General features: G+C 32.8%; 1 protein-coding gene across 1 annotated transcript in view; it reads right to left on the bottom strand.

Moving 5' to 3' along the window:
* Positions 1-24,559, bottom strand: part of LOC137245406 (F-box/LRR-repeat protein 20) — a 248,838-nt gene extending 224,279 nt beyond the window's left edge. The window contains exons 1-2 of the mRNA XM_067776028.1: positions 21,055-24,559; positions 11,064-11,417 (exon numbers count right to left, since the gene is read on the bottom strand). The gene's annotated coding sequence lies outside the window, so the exon portion shown is untranslated. The remainder of the gene's footprint in view (positions 1-11,063; positions 11,418-21,054) is intronic.
* Positions 24,560-24,809: the final 250 nt, after the last annotated feature.

Raw genomic sequence — 24,809 nt, forward strand, 5'->3', positions numbered from 1 at the left:
GGTGCCAGCTTCGAGGCATGCGTTCTTTTTAGTTAGCTCATCAGCTTTTTCATACCCATCTATTCCCGTATGTCCCAGAACCCATTATATAACCCATTAAACACACTTTTACGCGTTATGCTATGAAAGGTTACAGGTGGAATGTGCAAAATGGCGTACAGTGCAGCCATCGGGGTTGTTTTTCCCAGATCGCGCAATCCTAAGCAACGGTTACCTCTCAAAGCTTAGGTCTACTCCAATTTGGGACCTTATATCTCTAAGTAAACAAGAACATATCCGTCTTCTCCGCGTTGGCGGTCAGCCCAACATTATATGACCAGGCGTATATTTTATCACGACGCGCCCGAAACATTAAAGAGTTAATTCCTGGAAGGCACTTTCCACTTATGACAACTTAAACGTCATGTGGGTACGCCGTAAGTTTGACGGGTCCCTCGTCGAACTGCCTGTGCAGTTTGTTGATAACCAGCGCCCACAGCAGAGGTGATAATACCCCGCTCTGCGCCGTGCCTCTGTCCACTGATTTCGTGGCCTCCTACAACCCCTACTGCGAAGTAATCTTCTTGCAATTAAGCATGCAACCCATCCATCTGGTTAAATGGGGTTATACAAAAAAACACAACCAGGTCCTCAGTGAACTCCACAAACAGGCATCGGACCTCTATGCCAGGAATAGCCCGGTGAATCCTGTACTCAAAGAACAATACCCAAAACTAGCAGAAGAGGAACGCACTCTCCCTAGGGAAACGCAAATCACTCTAGCTCAGCTTCGATCTGGATACTGTAACAGGTTAAACTCTTACCTATACAGAATCAACTCCGACATACAAAACATATGTCCTGCTTGTAATGTGTCCCCCCTCATGACACCAACCATCTCTTTAACTGTATTGTGGAACGAACGCCTCTAACACCCCTCTCTATATTGTCCACCCCTGTTGACTCTCGTTAGAGGATATTGATGACAATTTGTGATCGGTCGCACCTATTGGATGAGGCGAAGCACTGCTACAACAACAACAACATCCTTCTGGTTAGGGCTGGATGTAGTTAAATGTACATAGGACCCTCCATGATTGCCTGTTAAGATAAATTGTTGTAATCACCGGCAATGCCTTTAAAGGCTCCAAAGGAGTACTCCTTATGTTCCAAGGCTTTCTCTGTGTTTATAAGCACCCTAAGTAGTGCCGTGTCTACCGACTTGCCGTTAGTGTACGCATGTTGTGTTTAGGAGAACAGTTTTTCATATATACACATCAATCAGCCTCTTAAAGCAGAAATTATGTTTAGCTAATGGGTCTGTAGCCTTTGGGATAAATGTGACTGATCTTCCCCGCCTTTGGTAGAAAAACGACACGAGTAATTCAGATACAGTTTTATGCACCCGTCGAATATCGTTTCAAGCCATTACTCGATCGCTCTACTCGAGATTTGTGGCACGACATAAATATACATTAGCATGCAGCCGATCAATTTGGTTACGCCTAAATTTAGTTAAACCAACTAATAAATATTTATGTTTATGCTATTTTTACGCCTGCCACTGTATTTATGGTTCATATTCATATTGAATGCAATTAATTAGCGCCAATAATGGCTTAAGTAAGTAGTTTATTATGTTGCAATTACAATTGAAGATATCACTGAAAGAAATGGTGCTAGTAAAATCAACAAATCGGTTCTGTTGTTCTTGACTTCACGGAGATTCGGTGAAATTGATCGAATTATGATTAATTCGACCGAGTTCTTTGTCAAGCGAACAAATTAGTTTAGTCATATCAACAGAAGATAAATTGTCGCTTTTAAGTTAACAAAATTTTGTAAAATTGACAGATTCCTAATCAATCTAACTGATTTTTCTGTTAACACAACTGATCTTACAGGTCATTTCAACAGCGAACAACAGTCAATGCATGAGCAAATTTCAAAGAGATATTTATGCTCACAGCGCTCTGTACTTTGTACTTATGACGATGGTGCCACTTGTTAAAAAAAATACCAAAATAAGAAAACCACCAAATCACAAAAACACACAAATTGGGAAAACAGCAAAAAACTGATTTTTCAGTTATCAATACAAAACGAAAAACACCTCTTTTGAATTTAATGTGCATAAAACTGCAAAAAATTATGCGATACCGGGACACGTATTTATCGGGTAAAATTTTGCAACTTCTCCTCCAAGCGAAATGCAAAATTGTGCCTCTTGTTGCAAAAGTTTTGTTCGAACGAACAGGATTTGTCCAAAGTTAGTAACATTTTGTTCAAGTTTTTACGAATTTTCACTTACGCGAACGAATCTAATAAGATAATAAAAAACATCCTTTTTTAATGTTGATGTTTCCGACAGCATAAAAGTTTAAGCTGTTTTGGAATCGTTTCAACCTAACATGTTACGAAAATTAAACTTTCCGAATTACATGTAAAGTTCCAGTGGTGAATTACCTTCCCTCAATTTTACTCTTTACTTTTCTATAACTTACAAGTTCTCTATTTAAAATGTTATGTCAAACATGAATACTACAAATTTTGTTCGAAACAATCAAGTGTGGCAACTCTACATGCGAGAGAAGAAATTGAGAATGAGCTGCAACTGAAAGAATTGAGAATCAGTTTCGTGACTATTTTCCTTTCTATTTGAAAAGTGAAGTGACGCGCGGCGAAGTTCAAAACTATAAATTAAATAAATTATAAAAAATAAAATTTGGTGAAAGTGCGTTTAATAAAAGTGTATAATATTTAATGTATGCCAGCATATTTGATGTACGCCCAATTGAAGTTCGGTTAGTAAGTACATACATATGTACTTATTTGTCCGATTTTTGTTTTAAATTCAAAGAAAATGGAAACATTTTATATCAAGTGTGCGTACACAAATATAACTATGATTATAATATAACAATATGGTGAAAATTTTTAAAGAAAAAGTTGAAATAAAATTCTTGAAACCAATGCCAATGTGGTTCGCTAGAGAATGTACTAACGCGTGTGTGAATATATATGTAGCAATCATGTGTATTTATGTATTCACATATTTACGTATATATATGGCAATATACTTTCGTCCAAAGCTTTCGATGGTGATTCGGAACAAGTTTTGTTTATTTGAATTCAGATTTAAGTTATTATTATTTTAATTAATATTACTAAATATAGCAATAAAATCATTAGAAATGAAATGTACTTATGTGTAATTTATACAAATAAAAAAAACTACGTAAGTTTAAAATTATATTTATCCGGCTTTTATTTTTTCCACAGGTATTAATGTCATATGAACAGAAAACTCTGTGGATGTAAAAGTTTACGCTGTTAATCTAGAAAAAACAGAAATATCTGTTATGTCAATAGATTTCACTGTCAGTGTCATTTCGACAATAAACACTGTTAATTTAACAGTTTACGCTGGTTATTTCGAATGAAAATAAATCCTTTTCATACTAACAGTTTTGATTGGTATTCTTAGAGCGACAGTAATAATTGTTAAATTAACAAAACTATGGGTAAAGTATAATGAAATAACGTTTTTTGTTTATTTGACTACTAAAACAGTCAATTACGAATTGTGCGCAGTTGATTCAACACCTTGTGCCGATGGATAAAAATTAACAGAAATTTTGGTTGAATTGACCCGTATTTCGGTGTCTTTTTCTTTCAGTGTATGTATTTGCGTGTATATGTATATGCTTTAGGTTGCGAAAATCATCTCCATCTCACACTCTCATCGTTATTAGCGTACAATAGCAATAAAATATGAATAAGTGGGTAAATAGATTTGCACTTTGGATATGACATGAAATGTAAGTAGGTAAATTAGCAGGTATTATTTATACCATCGCATGCCGGTATATACCAACTAAAAGCGCAACAACAACGTCAGCATCATATGATGAAGAACTCTCAAATATTTGTTCGATGTAGTAGAGAAGATCGGCGGCTGCGGCAAGATCGTTGTAGTCGCTATAAAGTGATTGCGTGTTTTTGCTCATTCACAGATGTATTAACATATTTGCACATGTTGCTCCAATTTTTCAGCTCATTAAGAAATGGAGGCAAAAACAATGCGGCTGTGAAAATCAACAAATTAATGCATAATTTCCACATTATCAAATGTATTATTAAAAGTAGTCTTCTTTAGGCAAATGTTAGACTTTGTGGAGTGGCAAATCAAAGGCGGCCAAGTAAACATGCAACAGGCCGTGGTGTTGGGATACCGTGGTTTGCCTACCACGCCGAAAATCCTGAGCTCAACTTCCGGGAAAAGCAGCATCAAAAATTTAGAAACAAGTTTTTTCAATTAGAAAAAAGTTTTTCTAAGCGGTAGTCGCCCTTCTTGTCAGTGAAAACTCATCTGCAGAAGTCCTTGCGATTTGCCAAGCCTGCAAATCACTCAAGGTCTGTATAGTAACTGGTAAAGTATATATATGTATGTATACTGAAAATTGGAAGTGCACCACGAGCTGCGCGATTTCAAGAGCTACATGGCCAGACAACAATGAGAGGAGGACAAGGAATCTACTGGGTAGATCTAGGGCCGACCCCATAAACTAATGGGGGTCGGCACCGGAAAACATGGATATTGCGCGTAATTATCACTTCGGAAGTTGTAAAGACGTAACTGCAAAAGAGACTGTAGAGCAGCTCGAGTTAAAAATTGTTTAAAAATCTTGTTGGAATATCAGCAATCGGGATACCAAATATTCTCGGGCTGGTTGTAGTACGTATACGATGTAGAGCTCAGTAGATACAAGCGAGTTTTATGGCATAGTATCGGCTTTTCATTAGCTACTTCGGCGAGCGGGGTCGCAGCGATTGTACATACCTACCTACCAATCCAACTTATGTATACAAAGCTCATCCATTGCAAGGCTATATTACAAACAGATCGTCAAGAAGAAAAGGTCGTATTCATATTAAACCCGGGTGAAACCGAGCAACTGTTTTCGTCAACTTGGCTCATTGACCTTAGTTATTTTCTTCTAAAAGCGTAAACACAAATTTTATCACACATTATTAGGGAAGTCAATATAAAGAAACTCTGTATAGGAATCAATTTGCCTACTATATAGCATTACGGGAAAAGTTTAATTAAAAGGCAACGGATTTGAAATCGAAAAAAATTCTATTGTACGGAATGAAACATGTAATTCGGCAAGTTTAATTTTCGTAACACGTTAAGTTGAAACGATTCCAAAACAACTCAAACTTTTACGTTATCGGAAACATCAACATTAAACAAGGATGTTTTTTATTATCTTATTAGATTCGTTCGCGTGCGTGAAAATTCATAAAAACTTGAACAAAATGCTACTAACTTTGGAAAAATCCTGTTCCTTCAAGCAAAACTTTTGCAACAAGAGGGCGCAATTTTGCATTTCGCTTAGACGAGAAGTTGCAAAATTGTACCCGATAAATAGGTGTCCCGGTATCTCATAATTTTTTGCACAGTAAATTCAAAAAATGGGTTTTTCGTTTTGTATTGATAACTGAAAAACTATGTGTTTTTGTGTTTCTTTTTCGATTTGATGGTTTTCTTATTTTGGTGTTTTTTTTTAACAGGTGGCATAGTCATAAGTGGCAGGTCATAAGTACAAAGTATAGAGCGCAGTGAGCGTAAAATTCTCTTTGAAATTTGCTCATGTATTGATAGTTGATCGCCGTTGAAATGACCTGTAAGATCAGTTGTGTTAACAGAAAAATCAGTTAGATTGATTAGGAATCTTTCAATTTTACAAAAATTTTTTTACTTAAGAGCGACAATTTCTCTTCTGTTGAAATGACTAAACTAATTTGTTCGCTTGACAAAGAACTCGGTCGAATTAACCATAATTCGACCAATTTCACCGAATCTCCGTTAAGTGAAGAAACAACAGAACCGATTTGCTGATTTTACTAGCACCATTTCTTTCAGTGTAAGTGACCAACCGAAGATGGTGGAAACGGCTGCGGGAATAACTTCTTCTGATAGAGAAATGGACCACACTAGGTAGATTAGATATGAAGATAATAAGAAAATACAAAGCTTTGTTGGTTTTGCTACAACAGTCGACCTATCTTGGTGCGCATATTAAGATCCTAGATGAATTGAGTTTAATGATCATAAAATTAAGAGGGTGACTGTAATTTTAATGTAAGCGACAAATCATGAATAAAATGAATGAATTATTTAAATCTCGACATAATGTAAGCAAATATTTAAAATTGTAATTTTTGAGATTAAAATAATTTAATATTTTCTTTGTTGACTTAATCACTAAGCAAAGAACAGAGTAAGACAAACGAAAAATATGTATGCTTTTAAGTATAAAGTTTCCTGTCAAAGCAACTAAAAAGTTACTTAGAAACGAGTGAAAAAATTCTTTTTTCCACAACCAATCTAATAAGCGACAAAACGTAAGCTTAGTTGTTTTTCGATCAGTGAAGTGTAAGTATTTTTTAAGAGTTTCTTTCGCAAAGTTCACGCGAGGCACCCAAAACAAAAGCACTTAGAAAAGAGCAACAAAATTGTTTTCTTCGTAGGTAATGAGCACGGTTGCCACACCATGTTTTCATTTGGGACCAAAATTAATCGAAAAAAAGGAGCAAGACCCAAAGAAATTGACCAAATTTCTGTAGTTTCAATTGGCTTACAAACAATTCGACAATTCACGAATGTGTCGAATTCTTTGTAAAATCTTTGATTTCAGGTTGTGGTAAAGTACAAAGTCAGACACAATTTCATTCTTACAAAAAGACTTATATAAATAATTGTTTTAACGAAAAACCTTAGATCAAACCCGTGCCGCAAGCCAACCTAGTACTGTTTTATTTACATAAAAATTGTATTTTTAAACTAAATTTCTCCAGGGCTCGGTTGTATCAATTTTATTATAAAATCAGACAAAAAGTAAAAACAAAATTGTTTCCAATAGCTGAATGCTCCACTTTTTTTAAATTTAATTCTTTACACTTCCATTTACCAGTGCACCCTCACGCTTCAATTTTCCTATCTATGGCCTAGATTCAGTAAGTGCGGGTTTTGAAATGTACATTATTTCCATGTAATTTGTGTTAGAGAAAAATATAAATTTCAAAACTCACATTGATTGAATCTAGCCATAGTCCTCAGATTTACTATTGAAAAGTCTTAAAAGTTTGAACTGTGTAGTACTGGTCGAATTTCCATTTGACGAGGTACGAGAAATTAGTTATTATTAACAATGTTATTATTAAACTTTCTGGGGTTCGTTTCTCCAACGGGAATAATTTGGCACAAAGCGTTTATATCCGATCTACGTTGAGGATTTGTTAAGTTATCGCTTTCCAAAAATATTCCTGCCTTACTTCCAATAAAAATATTTCTTGGGTTAAGATACTTAGTATGCTAAATTATGTACACTGACATTTTTTAAATGTCCAATATTTTAATATAATCATTGCACCTAAAATTACTCATATTGATGGAATAATATAAGCAGACTTAATTTTTCTGATTTAACTCTTTAGCGCAGGTCGGAAATATATAGAAACTTTTAATTCCTTAACTGATATTGAATTTGACGGTTGTATAGCAGAAATGCTATTAACTTCCAGACACAAAAATAGAAAATATAGCCGCATCGCAGTGTGAAGAACATAATAGCCTTGGCATTCCTAAAACCATTAATTTGTTTTGTGCTGTGTGAGAAAAATTTAAAAACTCTCATTACCTATCGAAGCATATCGTATAACTTGAACATAAAACAGTGGTAAGTGCACTTAATATAAAATAAATTAGTCTCATTAACTTATTTAGTTTTCAATACAAGAATGTCTTCTATCAGTGGACAACTCCGTCAAATTAATTTGAGATCATTGTTTACTATATAGTTTGGCAGCTTAAGTAGAGGTTATGTTGCGAATAGAGTGGAAGGCAGTGGACTAGGCAGTCGAATGTCATATAATGAAGGAATGGTGTTCGGAGATTTTTCAAAGTTAAAAAAAAAAAATGATAAAAGCTTTAATATAAATAAAACTATTGTTTTAATAACAACAAAAACGCCATATATATTCTGTATACATAAATTTGTAAGGATTATCTCACTTTAAAATTTGAATTAAATAATCTAAAGTTTTGTTTTGAAACTGAGTCGAGAACTGTGCGTGTGAATGTGCGAATTTTCACCGATCAGCTGTTAGTTGCGCTACTTGGTAAAATTTACAATGTTTGAGATGTACGTGCATTTGCAACAACTTTTGTTAAGCTCAAACAGTGACAAAAGTCTATCACGAAAAGTTTTTGATAAACGATCGAAATATCTAGCCACCAAAACAAGATTAACCAAATGGGGTTGGAAAGGACCATTTTTGGACCAAAAGTGGCAAACGTGGTAATGAGCGCCTTATTTGCGGCAAAACACCGACCGGGTAGTTTTTTGATCCGCCGAAGGTGCTTCGCTAACTTCATGTTCGTGTGAAGATCGTAGATGAGAAGAGAGAGAGAAAAGTTTTAACTTAAATTCGTATAACAAGCATTGGGTTTAATAGTCATGAAATTACGAGGGTGGCTGTAATTTTAATGTAAGAGTACAAATAACACTCAAACATGAGTATTTATTTAAATCTTAAAATAAATTAGGCAAATATTTAAAGTAGGGCTAGGATTATCCGCATATTCGAATATCCGGATAACCATACGAATATCAGTTGACACGGATAAAATCCGGACGGCATGGCTATCCGGTTGATATTCGTTTGTGAAACTATCCGGATATCCGGATTTATGAAGATCCAGTTAATAACCGTATTTTTGGATATCTCGTGAAAGCAATAAATTGATGTACCATATATGTTTATTTAACATTAATAACAATAAATTCGTGGGGCATTTAAATCAATTAACAGTGAATATAAAAAAGGCTCGTATTGAGAAATATGTAATATGATGCTAAGCTATTTTATTTATTTTTTTTTTTTATTTAATAATTTACAAACATATTTTGTGGATAATTTTTCGATGTTTGCTTCGTTCAATTCTGATATGCAGATCTTCAACTTTTATATTCCAGTATCCAGACATACGGATATCCGGATTTTCCGTTCACGTATCCGGTTATTCGAATATCCGGTTTATCCGAATAGTTGAAAAATCCGGATGCAGTTCACGGCCCAAATTAAAGCAACAGTTTTTTAAACTAAGATAATATCACATTAGCGAGTTGTTTTCTTTACTGGATTAGCTGCTAAGCAAACAACTGATAAGAACAAAAGGGAAATATATGTTTAAGTATAGAAGTATAATCAGCACAAGTAAATTTTACTGTAAAATCAACTGAATGTTTTGTAACAATAACTTGATATTTACAAATGTACGTAGATAATGTTCATGTTTGTTCTTTAATCATGGTATCCACATCGCAAGGAATGAAAAATTTCTACCAAAACCACTGAAGAAAAATTTCGTTTGTCAAGTAGTATACACCCCTCAGGAAAACGCGACCTTTTTCTAAAGATTTTTTAGCGAGCGCCCTCGTTTCGCCAACAAATATATGTGCATCTTATTATTTCTTGAGCATCGACCCTGTAAAAACACAGTCGGTTAAATACCAGGAATAACAGTGACTGTATTTATGAGTTTTTTGAATGGAATTTGCCATTCCATTTGAGCACAAGTGTTCTTTTTCTCTTTTTTAGGGTATTCTTTTCACTTAAGTGCATTTTAAATTCGAATACGTTAATCTTAACAAATTTTCTTGTAATGCATTGCTATATCTGACTTTCTAGTCTTGCAGCGAAGTGACGCCACTACTTCATAGAGAACAGGGATATAGAGACAATGTCAAAACTACTTGAGGTCTCTTAAGCTAGGCCAACCTTTCCAGCCCAATCAAAAAACGAGACCGTACTAAATTGCACAATATTTAATGCTAATTTAATACGGGTTAATTAAATTTATTACACTTGTTTTTTTTTTAAATATCGAGGGTGAGGCTAGCTTAAACTTAAGCTAAAGCTGAAAGTGTGTCCTTTTTTGATTGGGCTGGAAAGGTTGGGCTAGCTTAAGGGACCTAACTACTTGGCTACTACTATTTTTCACACAAGTAATATATACGAGATATTTCTTGAACAATTTCTTATGATGTGTATACCGCGCTTAAAGCAAACGATAACATGATTAAACAAAAGTTGCGATATTGTATTCACCTATAAAATGAATGCTGAATATTTAATAAACAATAACAATTTGGCTGGGATGAAAATGTCTTAAACGGCTGATGAGAAAACCTATATGAGCAGTGAAAACTAATAAAAAGATAATACATATGGGGTATTCCATCCCATTTCGACCAATTTTGAACCCGACCCCTTTAGAATTGGCTGAAAGTTTTTCTTCTTTTCCTAGCTTACGAAAGACGTGTTTCAGAAGTTTTTCAAATTTTTTCATCCAACTCAAAAAAGTTATGAATTTAAAAAAACACACCGTTTTTGTTTTCAAAATGCTATAACCTTTTCAAAAATTGACCGTTTGGGATCTTTTTTTTTTTTAATTTGTTTTTAAATGTACTTTTCGGAAAAAATTCAAAAAAATTTTTAAGTTTTTTTTTTTTTGTAATTTTTCAGTTTTTCGAGATTTTTCGAATTTCGCCCTTTTTTTTCTCATAAAAAACTTCAATCAATTCTGCAATCATCCCCACTAATCCCGGAGTGGGCCGAGAATTTTTTTTTTTTTATTTAGTTGAAAAAAAAAACTTTAAAATTTTTTTTTGTATTTTTTCCGAAAAGTACATTTAAAAACAAATTTAAAAAAAAAAAAGATCCCAAACGGTCAATTTTTGAAAAAGTTATAGCATTTTGAAAACAAAAACGGTGTTTTTTTTTAAATTCATAACTTTTTTTGAGTTGGATGAAAAAATTCTGAAAAACGTCTTTCGTGAGCTAGCCAATTCAGCCAATTCTAAAGGGGTCGGGTTCAAAATTGGTCGAAATGGGATGGAATACCCCATATATATATGCTATGTTATTAATAAATAAATATATTAAAGCAAGCACATAGCTAAAAAATTCAAGTAAACAAAATATAGAAATTTAAAAGATTTGTTACTTACATCGTTGCGTTGCAGGCGAAACCCGGTCACGGAATTTATGGCAATGCTAGTCATTTTGGTCACTTTTCGTTGATTTTGTTTGTTTGTTTTTAATTTTTGTAAATTTTCTGCTATCTGCGCGAAAATGGTGTGTACGAAATCGCCGACAGCGCCACCGCCAAAGACGCCAATGTTACAGACACTTTTGTTGTATGAACGACAAAATAGCTAGAATTTTTCTTTACGGTGTGCGTTATTGACATCAACGCTATCTATTATTATTAACTTTTATTTTCGTTTTGTTTCAATTATCAGTGATCGTTGATTAAGAAAATCTGCGCATTTTTCCTTTTACATACTTCGTTTTTTATTTACCTATAGAGAATATTTAACAGTTAATAATTAACATTTCTTCTTTAAATTTTTATTTTTATTTTATTTTTGCTTTATGGGCGCATTTTATTTTTAGTTTATATTTATGTATGTATTGTTACTCATTTTATATAAAATACCAAATATTTTTGTATAGTAAAACAATTTTTTTTTATAATTGTTTATTATCTATATATATAAAAATGAAGTGATGTTCGTTCCTGTCCATTTTTTGGGGCCGATACGGGGCCAATTTTATTCGTTCTTTTTTCATATTATAGGGATCAAATAGGGGAAGGTTTTTAGCAAAAAAAAATTTTTTTATTTTCTAGGGTCTTGAGATATAGGTCAAAACGTGGACCCGGATAACCCTACGATGTGTTTTTATAATATGGGTATCAAATGGAAGCTTCTGATGAGTACTTTAATATGGGGTACTTTTCGTACCCCTAGGGGACTAGGGTCTCGAGATATAGGCCAAAGTATGGACCCGGGTACCCCAAGAATGTGTTTATACAATATGGATATCAAATGAAAGCTGTTGATGAGTTCTTTAGCAGAGGGTAATTTTCATACATCTGGGTGACTAGGGTCTCGAGATATTGCTTAAAACGTGTATCAGAATAATATTAGATGTGTTTTTACATTATGGGTATCAATATTCACATATGATAATAATAATCTCACAAATGTGATTTTTTTTTAATCCAGGCGCAGAAACGAAAAAAAAGTTAGTGCTATGAATTATTATTCATATCGATTAATGATTCGTGAAAATGAAGAATCTCACATTATGAAATGCAGAAGATTGTTTCACCAATTTTTCGTGGATATGTATGCAAAAATTGAGACCGAGCGCTTAAACTATATCAAATTCAACCAGACTAAGTTATGGTCCGAGGTATACATTCACTTACGGGATGCAGTGAATAACGATGGAAATGTGAATGACATCGGTAGAATGATCATATTACCAGCAACATATACTGGTAGCCCGCGACACATGCATGAATATGCACAGGATGCTATGGCGTATGTTCGCGCTTATGGACGGCCGGATCTGTTTATTACTTTTACATGCAATCCGCAATGGAGTGAAATCAAAGACCATTTGTTTCCTGGCCAATCCCCAATTGATCGACACGACATAACTGCACGTATTTTCAAACTAAAACTAAAATCATTTATGGACTTTATTGTCAAACATAGTGTTTGGAGAGGTGCGTTGTTATATGTATTCTGTTGAATGGCAAAAGCGGGGATTACCGCACGCACACATTTTGATTTGGTTGGTTGATAAAATTAAACCGAGTCAAATTGATAGTGTGATATCAGTTGAAATACCGGATCAAACGATTGATCCAGATTTCTTCGAAGTCGTCACAAAAAATATGATACATGGACCTTGAGGTGCATTGAATGTGAACTCTCCGTGCATGGTTGATGGAAAATGTTCGAAGCGATACCCACGAGCATTAATTTCGGATACGGTCACAGATGACCATGGATATCCGGCATATCGTCGTCGATCCACTGATGACAATGGTAAATCAACGATAATTAAGATCGGAAATCAAAATGTTGAAGTTGACAATGGTTGGATTGTTCCATATTGTCCATTGTTGTTCAAAATATTCAAAGCGCATATTAACGTGGAATACTGTAATTCCGTTAAATCAATTAAATACATTCGCAAATATGTAAATAAAGGAAGCGATATGGCTGTATTCGGTGCAGTCAAAAATGACAACGACGAGATTAAAACTATCAAATGGGGCGTTATATAAGGAGTAACGAAGCAATATGGCGAATTTTTTTCATTCCCAATACACGAAAGACATCCAACAGTCGTTCATTTAGCGGTTCACCTTTAAAATGGCCAACACGTTTATTTTACTCCTGAAAATGCAGCGCTTAGAGCAACAAGTGCACCGTATACAACTTTGACTGCCTTTTTTCATTTATGTCAATCGGACGATTTTGCAAGAACATTGCTATATGCAGAAGTGCCACAATATTTCACATGGGATAAATCCAGGAAAACATTTCAAAGACGAAAACAAGGAAAACCAGTTCAAGGTCATCCTAATGTGTTCTCAACGGATGCATTGGGATGCATTTATGCAGTTCATCCAAATAATTCTGAGTGTTTTTACTTGCGATTGTTGTTAATTAATGTTCGTGGCCCAACATCATTCCAAGCTTTAAGAACAATTAATGGTGAATTGTGCGCTGCATATCATGAAGCATGTCAACAATTAAATTTGTTGGAGGTTGATAAGCATTGGGAAGATAAGCTTTCCGTTTCAGCTGTAATAGCCAGTCCACATCAAATACGAACATTATTTTGCAATGTGCTCCCCATCTAATCCATTGGAATTATGGAATAATTTCAAAGATTATATGGCAGATGATATTTTAAACCAAATGCGTCGAAATACTGCAAATTATAAGTTGGAATTCACATTGGAAATTTACAATGAAGCATTGATAAGAATTGACGACATTTGTTTGTCGATGTCAAACAAATCGTTAGTACAATTGGGCATGCCAGCAGCAAATCTTCCAATGCATGATATGTTCAATCGAGAACTGGAGCGTGAATACCATTGTGATTGTAATGAACTAAACACATTAACATCAAACTTAACGAAATTGAATGACCAACAGCAACATGTTTATGATACAATCATGAATAATGTTAGCCATGGAACTGGTGGATTGTTTTTCTTGGATGCTCCTGGGGGAACAGGCAAGACCTTTTTGATTTCATTGATATTAGCAGCAATTCGATCAGATAACGTTGCATTGGCACCCGCTTCTTCCGGAATAGCGGCTACATTACTGGAAGGCGGTCGCACAGCACATTCTGCATTAAATTTGACTTTGAATATGCAGGTAAATGAAACAACAACATGTAATATTTCGAAAACATCTGGAATAGCAAAAGTTCTTAAAGTATGTAAGCTCATCGTATGGGACGAGTGTACTATGGCACACAAGAAATCATTGGAAGCACTTGATAGAACTTTGAAAGCTTCTTCGTAGAGCCGAACAGTCTTTGAAGGTGCCATGATTTTATTGGCTGGAGATTTCAGGCAAACATTACCTGTCATCCCAAAATCCACGGCTGCAGATGAAATTAATGCATGTTTAAAATCATCGTATTTATGGAGACATGTAAACACGCTTACATTTACTACAAACGTACGTGTTCAACTACAAAACGATCCGTCAGCAGCTGAATTTTCACAGCAATTGCTGAAAATCGGAAATGGTCAAATGTCTGTCGATCCAACAGGAATGATTACATTGTCTAACAATTTCTGCACTTTTTCACAGTCTAGGGGCATTGATACAGAGTGTATTTACAAACATAAGTAGTTCAACATTACAAAAACTATGATTGGCTCAGGGAAAGAGCCATTTTAGTTGGGAAAAATAAGGACGTCAATGTTATAAATGCAGCTATTGTGGATCAAATACCTGGTGACATAGTTGCATATAAGTCAATGCACACTATTACTGATCAAGATAATGTCGTAAATTATCCAACTGAAATCTTAAACTCACTCGATTTGCCAGGCCTACCACCTCATAATTTACGATTAAAAATGGAGCACCGATTAATATGCTGCGCAACATAAATGTGCCACGACTTTGCAACGGTACCAGACTCGCTGCGAAGAAGCTAATGGGTAACGTTATCGAAGCAACAATTTTGAAAGGGAAGAACAAAGGAGAAGGCGTTTTCATACCCAGAATTCCACTGATTCAGACGGATTTACCATTCGATTTCAAACGTTTGCAGTTCCCTATTCGCCTTGCCTTCGCTATGACAATTAATAAGGCACAATGATAGTCTCTACAAATGTGCGTTATTAATTTAGAATACCCAATTTTTTCTCATGGACAATTGTCCATGTATGTAGCTTGCTCTCGAGTAGGCAAACCATCGTCATTATTCATTTACGCGAAAGATGGAAAAACCAAAAACGTTGTCTACCAAAAGGTGTTACAATAAAGTTCGAATGAAATTGTATCAAAGAATTTGCTTTATTTCGTATTAATTTTATTCTCTTTAAGCAAATCGTTGAATTTATCGCCTAGCGAAGCGGACGAGGGTACGCTAGTCTATAATATAAAAATAAGTCGGGTTTTCCTTCCTGACGCTATAACTCCCAAACGCACTAACCGAATTCCACGGTTTTGCATTCGTTGGAAAAGTCTCGGGATCCGTGAGGTTTATAGTAAAGAAAATTCAGGATCGGCGGACAGGGTCTCGAGATATAGGCCAAAACGTGGATCCGGGTACCCCTAGAATGTGTTTATAGAATATGGATAACAAATGAAAGCTGTTGATGAGTGCTTTAGTAGAGGGTAATTTCCATACCCCTGGGTGACTAGGGTCTCGAGACATAGGCCAAAACGTGGGCCGGTGAACGCCTAGATAGTGTTTTTACATTATGGGTATCAAATTGAAACTGTTGATGAGTGCTTTAGTACAGAGTAAGTTTTACACCGCTGGGTGACTAGGGTCTCGAGATATAGGCCAAAACATGGACCCGGATACCCCTAGAATGTGTGTGTATAATGGATATCAAATGAAAGCTGTTGCTGAGAGCTTTAAAGTAATTTTCATTGTGATATTCGATTTAGTCGCATCAACCTGGCAAAACTGATAAATATGCATGCGATGCCGAAATAAAGACATGAATTAATAATACCCACATACCTATTTATATACGTCCTATTCGATTTGCCTGAAATTTGGTATATAAATTTGCTTGACTGAGACTCGGAGTGAGACTGGGACTGAGACTCGGAATGGGACTGGAACAAAATACATCCACCCCCTGGGACTGGCAATAAGATATGAAGGGGAATGAGAAAAATTTGAGAGAAGAGAAAAGAGAGAAGGAGAAGGAGTGAATGCGAAGATTCGGAAAAAGTGTAGAGGGGCGAGGGCAGAGTTAGACGGAAAAAGCTTATTAAAATGTATGCAGATAGACCAAATTTAGGGCAGAACAACGTCTGCCGGGTCTGCTAGTTTTTTAATAAAAAAATTTATATTTTATTACATTCGTACTATTTTTGTTTTTTAATAAAAAATTATATTTTTTCTTAACAAAAAATTTCATCACGGTTAAATTGTTGTATCAATGTGCTAAATTAATAAATTTATCGCGAGTCTGAATCGAGCTCAATGCCTAACAATAATTATTTTATCATTATTATTGTTATGATATATTTTTTCTTAATTGAAAGAAAAAATTTAGACAACTGGCAAAGCTCGTTGTATAGATCCATTTCGGGAACTGCTAAATTCCTTCATCGGCAACGTTGAGGCGTCGCTGCTATAAGCATTCAGCTATTACAGCGGTTGTTTATTTGCCTTCATTATTTCTACTTCTATTCGGTTCTTTGCCAATTGATATTCACAGCACTGCGACATCTGTTGCAGAATAGTTGTGAAAATTGGAATTGTTTATGGCGATGATTCCATAGTGTCATATTTTATTGACACTATTTCCCCGAGCTCTGGGATGTATTAACAATTGTTTTGTCCTACTGATTTGTAAGATCGTGAGTTTGAAACGAGCTCAAGGCCTAACAATAATTATTTCATCATTATTATTTTTATGATATATTTTTTCTTAATTGAAAAAAAAATTTTTTTTTAATAAATTTATGTTTTTTTCGAAAATATGTTTCTGTTTCTTACAAACTTTTTATTTAAAAAATTTTTTAAATGTGAACTTTTCTGTAAGTAGCGAATTGAAAAATTTTAAAAAGGCTCATACATATGTATATAAAAAAATTTAAGCAAACCAAAAAAAATATATTTTCTTAAAAAATAAATGAAACTAAACAAAAACTAAGATTATTTAAAAAGACATTACAAAAACAATAACTTTTATAAAAAGAATTTGGGTTTTTTGTAAATGTGAAATTGAAAATTTTTAAAAAAATAAAAACGATTCCAAGCACATTTTAATAAGCCAACCAAAAAAAGTGTATGAAAAAATTATTTTCCCAAATTATTAAATAAATTTTAAAAATCTAATTTTAAAAAAACAAACAAATTAAAAAGGGACAGTAAACCAAAATTTAGTTTAAAAGACAAAAAACGTTAAAAAATTAAGGCTATAATAAAATTCTATTTAAATGATAAGAAAAGGAATACGTTTATTTAAATGATAAGAAAAGGAATACGTTTAAGACAAACAAAATATTTTATAAAAAGAAAGTTTAGGGAAGAAACATTTTTTTTTATATAATACAATAAAAATAGAGATACACTTACACAAATATACAAAAATACTATGAGGAAAGACAAAAATAATGACAAAAAATCTATCTTGATAAAAAAATTAAATAAGTATTTGTAAAGCAAACTTTAGATAAAAATAAAGTAAAATGTATTACCATTTTTAAGCTTTAATGAAAGACTAATAAATAAATAAAAAAATAACAGTGATTAAAATTCAGGATAAAAAAAATTTTAGTTTTAGAGCAGCTTCAAAATGAATAAGTTTAACATAAAATAATATTAGAGAAAATAACAAAAAAAAAAACAATTGTATAAAGCAATATGAGCATAACTCGCTAATAAAATACATAAAATAATATTTTGTAAAAACAAAATTTAGGAAATATTGAAGAAAAACTTGCAAAAAGAATCAAAATAAACTTTATTCAAAATTTAATAGACTTCAAAAAATATAATTTCATACAAAAATATATAAAAACAAAATTTTAATAGCCTTATAAGTGTATTTTTATTTTGAGCCTTGAGCTTAATAATTAACCAAAAAATAAAAACAAAATTTTAGAAAATAACAAAAAATTTAATAAGGATAAAAAAATTTCGAAGGTAAAATAAAATTTGAAAAATGTACAGAAAAAATTAAATTGAATCAAAAAACAAGTAAGGAAGGCTAAGTTCGGGTGTAACCGAACATTACATACTCAGTTGAGAGCTATGGTGGCAACATAAGGGAAAATAACCATATAGGAAAATGAACCGAGGGAAACCCTGGAATGTGTTTGTATGACATGTGTATCAAATGAAAGGTATTAAAGAGTATTATATGAGGGAGTGGGCCATAGTTCTATAGGTGGACGCCATTTAAGGATATCACCATAAAGGTGGACCAGGGCTGACTCTAGAATTTGTTTGTACGATATGGGTATCAAATGAAAGGTGTTAATGAGTATTTTAAAAGGGAGTGATCCTTAGTTCCATAGGTGGACGCCGTTTCGAGATATCGCCATAAAGGTGGACCAGGGGTGACTCTAGAATGCGTTTGTACAATATGGGTATCAAACGAAAGGTGTTAATGAGTATTTCAAAAGGGCGTGGGGCTTAGTTCTATAGGTGGACGCCTTTTCGAGATATCGCCATAAAGGTGGACCAGGGGTGACTCTAGAATGTGTTTGTACGATATCGGTATCAAATTAAAGGTATTAATGAGGGTTTTAAAAGGGAGTGGTGGTAGTTGTATAGGTGGTCGCCTTTTCGAGATATCGGCATAAAGGTGGACCAAGGGTGACTCTAGAATGTTTGTACGATATGGGTATCAAACGAAAGGTATTAATGAGTATTTTAAAAGGGAGTGGGCCTTAGTTCTATAGGTGGACGCCTTCTCGCGAGACATAGCCATAAAGGTGGACCAGGGGTGACTCTAGAATATGTTTGTACGATATGGGTATCAAATGAAAGGTGTTAATGAGTATTTTAAAAGGGTGTGGGGCTTAGTTCTATAGGTGGACGCCTTTTCGAGATATCGCCATAAAGGTGGACCAGGGGCGACTCTAGAATGTCTTCGTACGATATGGGTATCAAATTAAAGGTATTAATGAGGCTTTTAAAAGGGAGTGGTGGTAGTTGTATATGTGAAGGCGTTTTCCAGATATCGACCAAAATTTGGACCAGGGTGACCCAGAACATCATCTGTTGGATACCGCTAATTTATTTATATATATATAATACCACGAACAGTATTCCTGCCAAGATTTCAAGGGTTTTTTATTTCGCCCTGCAGAACATTTTCATTTCATTCTACTTAATATGGTAGGTGTCACACCCATTTTACAAAGTTTTTTTCTAAAGTTATATTTTGCGTCAATAAACTAATCCAAATACCATGTTTCATCCCTTTTTTCGTATTTGGTATAGAATTGTGGCATTTTTTTCGTTTTTCGTAATTTTCGATATCGAAAAAGTGGGCGTGGTCATAGTCCGATTTCGGCCATTTTTTATACCAATACAAAGTGAGTTCAGATAAGTACGTGAACTGAATTTTGTAAAGATATATCGATTTTTGCTCAAAGTTATCGTGTTAACGGCCGAACGGAAGGACAGACGGTCGACTGTGTATAAAAACTGGGCGTGGCTTTAACCGATTTCGCCCTTTTTCACAGAAATAAGTTATCGTCCCAGAATCTAAGTTCCTACCAAATTTCACTAGGATTGGTAAATTTTTGTTCGATTTATGGCATTAAAAGTATCCTAGACAAATTAAATGAAAAAGGGCGTAGCCACGCCCATTTTGAAAATTTCTTTTATATTTGCATTTTGTTGCACCATATCATTACTGGAGTTGAATGTTGACATAATTTACTTATATACTGTAAAGATATTAAATTTTTTGTTAAAATTTGACTTTAAAAAATTTTTTTTTTAAAAGTGGGCGTGTTCGTTCCCCGTTTTTGCTAATTTTAATTAAGCATACATATAGTAATAGGAGTAACGTTCCTGCCAAATTGCATCGCTTTATTCGTCTTTAGTAATGAATTATCCCACTTTTTCGGTTTTTTGAAATTTTCGATATCGAAAAAGGGGGCGTGGTTATAGTCCGATATTGTTCATTTTAAACAGCGATCTGAGATGATTGCTCAGGAACCTACGTACAAAATTTCATCAAGATACCTCAAAATTTACTCAAGTTATCGTGTTAACGGACGGACGGACGGACATGGCTCAAACAAATTTTTTTTCGATCCTGATGATTTTGATATATGGAAGTCTATATCTATCTCGATTCCTTTATACCTGTACAACCAACAGTTATCCAATCAAAGTTAATATACTCTGTGAGCTCTGCTCAACTGAGTATAATAAAAGCAATTTTAATAAAAAAAATTAGGCATTGATATAACTAAAGCTTTATAAAAATGCTCAAACAAAATTTTATTAAGAATTTTTGTTGTTATTCCGTCCTAATATAAAATAATAAGAAAAAAATAAGTTCCAGCAAAAGATAATAAAATAAACTTAATCAAAGTTTAACAAATTATTTTTACAAAATAACTGCTTTAGACAAAAACTAAAAGAATCATGAAAAAAATTTCAAAAAAATTAAAAAAGGAAGCAGTAAACAAAAAAAAATTATAAAATTGTAAACAGTAATACAATTTTAATAAATCTGTAAAAAAAAAGTTAGGTAAGAATGGAATAAAAAAAATTCAATAGAAATATAATGAGAACCAAATTTGACAAAGAATTAATAAATCAAATTACAAACATGCAATAAAAGATTTAAAAATACATTTTTAGCTACATAAGTAATTCAAGTTTATAAAAAAGAAATAAAATTGTCAAATAAAATTTCGAAAATGATAACAAGAAACGTACATAAGCAAAAAATATTTTTTTTTGAAAGCAATCAAGAAATGCAGCAAAATAAAAGACATTTAAAAAAATTTCCGAATTTAAATGAATAGGGACGCAAAAAACACGATTTTATGAAAAGAAACTTGTAAATTATAAAAATTATAATACAGAATCTTTTTATGAATTTAAGTTTATTTAGTATTAAACTTTTTTATTTAAATTTATGCGTACAGTTTTTATTTTATTTGTATACTAATTAATCAATTTAAATTTATTTTTATTCCGATTCCCCGTTTTCTTATTAAGTTGTATCGTTCTATAAACTCTTTCATTTCTTTTAAACCTTGAATGTATTTTTGTTTTTGATAATGTTCCGCAACTCTTACATATTTTAAGATTTCGTCAGCTATGGTTAGCTTATATAGGTTTTTAATAATTGTTAAATTATTATATCTTGTTTTTGGTTTTTATTTCAATTTTTTTTGCAAACAAATTTTGATTTAAAATAAAAAAATCAGATCTCTTATGAAAATTTATTTTTTTATACAATTTTGTTTTAATAAGCTTTTTATTTTATTTTTAAATTTTAAATTTGTTATTAATTTATTTAAAATCTTTGATTTTATTTGTGTTGTTAAAATAAAATTTTCTTATAGAAAATAGTCCATAAAGATATTGCCTTGGGAAAGTTATTTAAGTTAACTTTTTATACAATCTCTTACAGGTTTAGTTTTTTTTTTATTTAAATACATATTTTCAATTGTAAATAATTTAATTGCAAAATGCAATTTGAGATTTAAGTGCAAATACTTTTAATTCAATTGATTTAATTGCTATTAACTTTTTTAATCCATTAATTAATTGATTAAAAATTTAACTGTTTAACGCCCAACACTGCTCCAAACTATTTTCCTTAAATATTTTCTATAAAATTTTAATCATTTTTTTATTTTTTTACAATATTATTTTATCAAACATTTCATTTTATTTTATTTTATTTATTTATTATTATTTTTTTTTTCATTTTTTGATTCATGTTTTCTCTTGTTATAGAATATATTTTTTTTATTCGATTTACTTTTGTTAAACCTATGAGATTTCACTTTATTTTTTGTTAATTTTTTTCCAATTTTACTCAAAATTTGGGCTGCCATTCAATTTGATTTTTTTGTTTTATTTCGTCTCAGTTGCATTTATTAATAAAAATTTTTTTCTTATTGCCTTAAATTTTATTTCATTTTACTGTTCACTTCGTTTAAAAATTACTATTTTTTTTAATAATTTCAACTTTTTAATTTTTTATTATTGAAGTTTTATTTTGAGTCAGACTAGAAGAAATGCAAGCCATCTTTCCTACCAGTTTAAATTAACTTTTTCAAATTTTTGCCTTTCGCTCGCTCAGTGCATGGTAAATGGAACAAAACTGCAGCACCTTTGTCAAGTCTTGCACTTTATGTATACAAGAGATATTTGTATGCGTAGGCCTCCCGCACGGAATTTGTGCGAATGTATGCATAAAATTTAGTATACCAACAAAATTTCGGAAAGTTATAAAGAAATTATGACTTTCTGTTCGTTTATTACGTATTTATTTATTTAATTATCTCAACTCTTTCATAACTTTTATCAACACGCAATCGCTTTTGTTGTTTGAATTCTTTATTTTTTTTTTTTTCGTAGTTATCAGCTGCACGTTAACTAGAAGAAGAATCAACTGGCTGCACTTTGTTATCAACGTTGTTGTTGTTTTTTTTTTCACCGTTTTCTTTTATAAGTTTCGTTGTATTCAATAGATATTTTATTCGTTCCTTTTTAGTTTATTATTTGTTTTTGATTAGTGCAAACGTAGATATAAATTGATTTTTGCTTCTTTGTTGTATTTGCTGCTGCGATTGCTGCTCAGTTGACATGTTATTCTGCTTTGTGTTATCTACAACGGTTAGCTAAACAGCGCTATGTATTTTATATCATTTTTGCAATTCTTTTTTGTTTGTTGATAAATTTACATACATATTTTCATTTTACTTGGACTTCCGCTTATGATTTTCCAGCTCTTTTCGGTTTCTTATCTATTTTGAACGAGTATGGCCCCAATCAAAATAAGAAATACAGCAAAAGTTACACACCTACACAGAACTCTGTATAGCTATGTATATGGAATTGTAAATACGCACTCACTCATATAGATTTATAATATATACGCCAATGAATGTATTGTAATTAACACGAACTCGTCAATTGTGCATTTTGTTAATCTAAGCTTAAGAAAAAAGCTAAATTTCTTTTTTTTATCGCAAAATGTCTTTTTTAATTTCAAATTACTTTTTCTCAATATTTCGTAAGAGCATACACACACGCACACACTAATGCAAGATATCGAATCCGATCGAATCACTACCGATTTTTGTTTAACAAACTTATCGTTTTTATTTTTTCAAACAATTTTTTCCAAGAAAGGAACAATTTGCTTTCAAATTGATATTAATTTTATGTTTTCTTTTTTTTCACTCTGCTAATAATCTGCTCGTAGCATAAAGAATACAATGAGAATTACTTCGATAAGCAAACGAACGTCGCCGACGACGAATGATAGCGAATTGAATTGCGTTGGAGCTGCTCCAAGCATTCACAGCGTATAAAATTCTTTCTGTTGGCTACTTCTTATTTTTTCTTTTATTCTTTGCTACACATTTCTTTTCATTTGGCTACCCAAATTGAAAAGTGTCCGACGAAATGGTAAAAAAATAAAGCGCTTGAAAAATAAACTTCGGCGGAATACACAAGTTTGTGTGTTGTAATTTTGCACGAGCACAAGAATTCGCACCGAAGTGAAGTGTACACAAACATGAACACTTACGTTGAGTGGTGGTTTTTGATAATTGCAAATTTGTTATGCGTAGTTGGAATTGTTCCTGGTCGAATGACTTGTTTGTTGCCTGCACAGCTGGTTGTTCTCTGCATGCTCTGCTCTGCTGCTGCTGCAACTCTCAATTTCGCTTCGCCTCCATTTTCGTTGCACTTTTTTTGTTCTCTTATGGTTCTCTTGTTGTTGCTATATATTTTTGTCCAATTTTCTTTTGTGTTTGTATTTATCGTTTCGTATTTTTAAATTTCGCACGGTTGCATTGCTTTATTATTTTTAGGACTTTAAGGCAGACTTACATAACGCTTTGGTTAAAATATTGTTAAAGTGCGTACACACTAAGTGGAGCGAGGGGAATATTTTGAATAAGGTGCCACGATTTTCCAACTTGTTTATTTTTCGAGAGGTGGCGTGGGTCCTAAAAATCACAAAATTATCATCCGCAACTCCAGGAAACTCTTGGTTTATGAAATATAAGCTTTTTAATTTCCAAATTTAGTAAAATTTCAACTTAAGTGCTGCACTTAAAATTCGAGTCCCATATGTCGATAGCGGTATCAAAAGACGCGTATTTGCGTCAAGATTCAAAATCCGAAAGAAGAAACTATATTTTTAATCTCGTTTAAAAGTTATTCGCGGAAAACACGTCGGTACTATTGTCGCTTTTTTCGTTGTGGCAATTAAACAAACGAAAACAAATGAAGGTTGTGAATAGTGTTGCCAGCTCCGCAACAATATCTTTTTATCTGGGTAGAACATTATAAGGTGGTGGCACGTCGACATAAATGGAAACAAACATACACTATCAATGTATACCACCTTCATTTGTTTTCGTTTGTTTAATTGCAACAACGAAAAAATCGACAATAGTACCGACGTGTTTTCCGCGAAGAACTTTAAACGAGACAGAAAA

The sequence above is a fragment of the Eurosta solidaginis genome, chromosome 3 (assembly GCF_040869045.1).
Source record: "Eurosta solidaginis isolate ZX-2024a chromosome 3, ASM4086904v1, whole genome shotgun sequence".
Taxonomy (NCBI): Eukaryota; Metazoa; Arthropoda; class Insecta; order Diptera; family Tephritidae; genus Eurosta; species Eurosta solidaginis.